The sequence below is a fragment of the Acomys russatus genome, chromosome X, assembly GCF_903995435.1.
Source record: "Acomys russatus chromosome X, mAcoRus1.1, whole genome shotgun sequence".
Classification (NCBI taxonomy): domain Eukaryota; kingdom Metazoa; phylum Chordata; class Mammalia; order Rodentia; family Muridae; genus Acomys; species Acomys russatus.
Window position 1 is genome coordinate 53017175 of NC_067169.1, and position 5794 is coordinate 53022968.

Sequence of the window (5794 nt, forward strand, 5' to 3'; positions counted from 1 at the left end):
AGTATCTCACCATTTACTTTGATTTTGGCTATTGGCTTGCTGTATATAGCCTTTATTATGTTGAGGAAAGTGCCTTGTATCCCCGATCTCTCTAAAACTTTAAAATGTGGTGTTGAATTTTATCAAATGCTTTCTCTGCATCTAAAGAGATGATCATGTGGTTTTTTATTTTCAGTTTGTTTATATGGTGGATTACATTGATGGATTTCCATGTATTAAACCATCCCTGCATGCCTGGAATGAAGCCTACCTGGTCATGGTGAATGATAGCTTTGATGTGTTCTTGTATTAAAAATATGGAACGCTTCACGAATTTGCGTGTCATCCTTGTGCAGGGGCCGTGCTAATCTTCTCTGTATCGTTCCAATTTTAGTATATGTGCTGCCGAAGCGAGCACAATAGTAGTGTTTCTTTAATGAACTTGGATACACTTGTGTTTGGTGCATAAATGGAGCTTTTCCCCCTTTATGAGTATGTAGTGTCCATCCCTATCTCTTCTGACTAGCTTTGGTTTGAAGTCTGATTTGTCATATATTAAAATGGCTATACCAGCTTGCTTCGTAGGCCCATTTGCTTGGGACATCTTTTTCCATCCTTTGAGGTCTATTTTTTTTTTTTTTTTCGAGACAGGGTTTCTCTGTGTAGCCTTGGCCATCCTGGACTCACTTTGTAGACCAGGCTGGCCTCTGCCTCCCGAGTGCTGGGATTAAAGGCGTGCGCCACCATGCCCGGCTTGATGTCTATTTTTGATGATAAAGTGTGTTTCTTGGATACAGCAGAAAGATGGATCCTGTTTTCTAATCCAGTCAGTTAGGTAATTGAGGCCACAAATATTGAGTTATCAATGAGCAGTGTCTATTGATCCCTGTTATTCTGTTGTCATTGTGTGTGGTTTCCCCCTTTCTTTTGATCTACTAAAGTGGGATTGTTTATTCCATGTGTTTTCTTAGGTGTGGATAACCTCTTGAAGTTTTCCTTCTAGTGCCTTCTGTAGAGCTGAATTAGTAGTTATTGTTTAAATTTTGTTTTATTGTGGAATGTTTTTGTTTCTCTGTTGTGATAGAAAGTTTTACGGAGGAAGCTGGAGAGATGGCTCAGAGGTTAAGAGCACTCACTGGCTGCTCCTCCAGAGGTCCTGAGTTCAATTCCCAGCAACCACATGGTGGCTCATAGCCATCTATAATGTGATCTGGTGCCCTCTTCTGGCCTGCAGGTGTAATGCAGGCAGAGTATTGTATACATTATAAATAAATCTAGAAAAAAAAAAGATGAGAAAGTTTTGTGGATATAGTCTGAGTTGGCATCTGTGGTCTCTCAGAGTCTGTAGAACATTAGACTCTCCATTGAGAAGTCAGGTATTATTCAAATGCCTTTATATATTAGTTGGGCTTTTCCTCTTTCAGCTTTTTAAAAAAGATTTATTTATTGTTATATATACAGTGTTCCACCTGCATATACACCTGAAGGCCAGAAGAGGGTACCAGATCACATTATAGATGGCTGTGAGCCACCATGTGATTGCTGGGAATTAAACTCAGGACCTTTGGAAGAACAGGCGCCACTCTTAACCACTGAGCCATCTCTCCAGCCCCCCTCTTTCAGCTTTTAATATTCTTTCTTTGTTCTGTACATTTAGTATTTCATTATGTGCAGTGGGTGACTTTCTTTTCTGGTCCAGTCTCTTAGGTGTTCTTGTACCTTGATAGGCATCTTCTTTTTTAGGTTAGAGGAAATTTTCTTCTGTGATTTTTGTTGGAAATATTTTCTGTGCCTTTGACCTGAGTTTCTTCTCCTTCCTCTATTTCTGTTATTCTAGGATTTGGTCTTTTTATAGTGTTCCAGATTTCTTGGATGTTTTGTTCCTGTGTATTTTCAGATTTAACATCTTCTTTGACTGAACTGTCCATTTCTTCTACCTTGTCTTCAATGCCCAAGATTCTCTCTGTTGGTGAGGCTTACCTTTCAGGTTTTTGACTTCTTAAAATTTTCATTTCCGGTTTTATCTCAGTTCAGGTTTTCTTTAGTGATTCTGTTACTAGCTTCATGTCGTAACCATTTTCATTATCTCATTCCATTGTTTGTGTTTTCACAAATTTTATTAACAGATTTATTCATGTCCTCTTTAAGGTCTCTGAACATAACTATAATTGCTATTTTGAAATCATTGTCTTGTGTTTCAGCTATATTGCATTTCTCAGGGCCTACTGTAGTAGGATTACTGTGTTTTGGTGCAGGCTTATTGCCTTGGTTGTTAATGTGTTTGTTTTTGCGCTCATGTCTAAGCATCTGGCATTGGGATGGTTGAGGTGATTCTAGGTATTGATATCTGGTATTGTCTCTATTGGGTGGGTATTCTATTACTTGGTTTCTGTTGCTCTCTCTGGGTCTTAAGAAAGTGTGATGGCTGTTGGTTGTCTAGTAGAGAGTGATGGGTGGGAGAGAGCAATAGATGTAGGCTAGGAAAAAAAGTGAGAGAGGCCATAGGAAAGAGATAAGGGGACCTTGTCCATAACAAGAGGTGGGGTCTCCAGGGAACTGGAGATGTAGTGGGAAGAGGGCCTCTTGCAGGTAGGTTGCAGTAAGGCAAAGAATAATCTGGAGAGACAGGATGAACAGGCTAGGGAGAGCCTGGGTCTAGACCAAGAGTTGGAGTCCCCAGTAAATGGAGTTGGGGTGGAAAGAGAGCCACCTGTAAGCAGGCTGTTGTAGGACTGAGAGTGAGAATGGTCAGGTCATAATGGAGGGCAGGACGGAGAGTGTTGAAGCACCTACCTGAGTCCCTGTCAGCTGTCACCACTGGGGCTCCCGGATAGAAAGTGTTTCTAGGTATGGGGACTGATGCTGAGTAATGGAGTTAGGCTAGAAGGAGGGTGATAAGAGGACCTACAGGAAGAGAGGAAAGCTGGTACCACACCAAGGCTTGATGGAGTCCCCCAGGAAAGGAGGGATATGGGGAGGAGGGGCACCTGCATGCAGACTGCTACAAGGCTGGGGGTGTGACAGGAGCAAGGGTGATGGAGGACAGGAAGGAGAATAAAAATAGCCTACGTGGCTTTCAGCCTGGTGTGGCTGGTGGAAGTTAACCTAGGGGTAACTTCATTAAATCCCGTGTACAGAAAGCTCTTGGATTAAAGATGTGTGCCAGAGCTCAACTACAGCAAACAAAAGACAGGTTTTTACAGTTCACAAGCTCAGGGATCATAATGGGATCAAAGACCCTGCAACAGACCTTGAGTGTAACCTGCAGAAGCAAAGCTTTGCTGTGTACACCAGCGACAGAGCAGTATCTCAGGTGGAAGGCTTCCAGCCCCAAGGCCTGACAGGGCTGGGGTGAGACAAGAGAGACAGCGATGGAGGACGGAAAAGACAGAAAATTGCCTACCTGAATCCCAGGCTGGGGTGGCCACTGGCCTATATGTATTTTTTATTAGAAATTTCTTTATGTGTATATGTATATGTGCTTTTATGTATTTACCTGTGTGTGGGTGCTCATGGAGGCAGAAGAAGTATCAGATTCCCTGGTGCTGGAGTCACAAGCAAGTGTGAGCTGTCTTAGGCCACTCTTGGGAACTGAACTTGGGTCCTCTGCAACATAGGTAAACACTTTTAATCATTTAGCCATTTCTTTAGTCCCTTACTTTTTTTTTTTTTTTTTTTTTTTGAGGCAAGGGCTCTCTATGTAGTCCTGGCTGCCCTGGAACCAGATATGTAGACCAGGCTGCCCTTAGACTCACAGAGATCTACCTGCCTCTACCTCTCAAGAGTTGTGATTAAAAGTATGTGCTACCTCACCCAACATCTCAATTGTATTTTTGTTTGTTTGGTCTAGTTTTTCATGACAGGGTTTCTCTGTGTAGCCCTGGCTGTCCTGGACTTGCTTTGTAGACCAGGCTGGCCTCGAACTCACAGAGATCTGCCTACCTCTGCCTCCCTGAGTGCTAGGACTACAGGTGTGTGCCACTATGGCCAGCTCTAAATTGTATTTTAAAATTAGCTTACAAAGTAGTGGGTTTGGGGGAATGGAGAAATGGCACAGCAGTTTTAAGAACATCCCTAAGTTTAGTTCCCAATACTCATGTCAGGTAGCTTACAATTGTCTGTAATTCCAGCCTCAGGTGATTGGATACCTTTGGCCTCTTTGGTTGAGCACATACATGCATACAGGTGTGCGCATGCGCACCCCCCCCCCCCCAATGAAAGACAATACTTCGTAAATCTTTAAGGAAAAATTAGGGCTGGAGAGATAGCTCAGTGGTGAGGAGCACTGGCTATACTTCTGCAGGGCCCAGATTTGGTCCCCAGTCTGTAGCTCTAACTTCAAAGCCTCCAACATCATTTTCTGGCTTCCACAGACATTCCATGCATGTGGTGCACAGAAATCCATGCAGGAAAAACAACCGCACACCTAAAAAAATATACATCTTTTTTTAAAAAAATAAAAAATACTGGGTTTCCAGACTAATGAGAGAATGTGGTGGTTAAGAGCACTGGTTGCGAGCTGGGCGTGGTGGCGCACGCCTTTAATCCCAGCACTCGGGAGGCAGAGGCAGGCGGATCGCTGTGAGTTCGAGGCCAGCCTGGTCTACAAAGTGAGTCCAGGATGGCCAAGGCTACACAGAGAAACCCTGTCTTGAAAAACCGAAACCCCCCCCCCCAAAAAAAAGAGCACTGGTTGCTCTCCCAGAGCACCCAGGCTCAATTTCTAGCACCCACATGGTGGCTCACAACTGCCTGTAACTCCAGTTCAGGGATCTAACACCCTCAACACCAGTGTACATGAAATAAAAGACAATGTAACTCTTGGAATTATTGAGTAAAATTTCATTTTTCAAATAGTAGATTTCCATAAGGGGGTTTCATATATCTCTAATTTTGCTTAACCTATTCCCCACCTCATCTTCTCCCTTGTCACCCTGCTCCCAAATTCCTTTCTTCCCTCCCTCCCTCTTACCTCCTTTCTTTAAAAAAAAAAAAAATTTATGTATACAGTACTCTGCCTGCATGTACACGTGAAGGCCAGAAGAGGGAGCCAGATCTCATTATAGGTGGTTGTGAGCTACCATGTGGTTGCTGGGAATTGAACTCAGGACCTCTGGAAGAGCAGACAGTGCTCTTAACCTCTGAGCCATCTCTCCAGCCCTCTTTCTTTTTCTCTTTCTTTCTTTCTTTCTTTCTTTCTTTCTTCTTTTCTTTCTTTTTTTTTTTTTTTTTTTTTTTTTTTTTTTTTTTTTTTTTTTTTTTTTTTTTTTTTTTTTTTTTTTTTGGTTTTTCGAGACAGGGTTTCTCTGTGTAGCCTTGGCCATCCTGGACTCACTTTGTAGACCAGGCTGGCCTCGAACTCACAGCGATCCGCCCGCCTCTGCCTCCCGAGTGCTGGGATTAAAGGCGTGCGCCACCACGCCCGGCCCTCTTTCTTTCTTTCTTAAGACAGGCCTTTACTATGTATGTATCTGGTTTTAAACTTAAAGTTCTCTATCTTCCTCTGCCTCCTGGGTGCTGAGATTACAGATGTGTGTCACCATACCTGGATTCTACTTTCAGTCTCTGTCATTTCTTCCTGTTATAGATATCTCAAATAGGTGGAATTAGACAATGCTTGTCCTGTTCTGTCTGCTTCAATTCCTTCAGGACAATGCTTCCTGGCTTTATCCATGTTGTAGTACCATGTCAGGATTTCATTCCCTATTAGGGCTGAATAATATCCCATCATATGTATAGGCCACATTTTCTGCTAATAAACACTCGAGTTCTTTCATGTTTTGGTTTGCTGCAAAATGATGCTGTGGACTTTGGT

At 42.8% G+C, this 5794-nt stretch overlaps 1 non-coding gene across 1 annotated transcript; it reads right to left on the minus strand.

Moving 5' to 3' along the window:
* Window positions 1-290: 290 nt before the first annotated feature.
* Window positions 291-397, minus strand: LOC127186119 (U6 spliceosomal RNA). Its single transcript, XR_007830349.1, has one exon. It is a non-coding gene; the product is annotated as a U6 spliceosomal RNA (small nuclear RNA).
* Window positions 398-5794: the final 5397 nt, after the last annotated feature.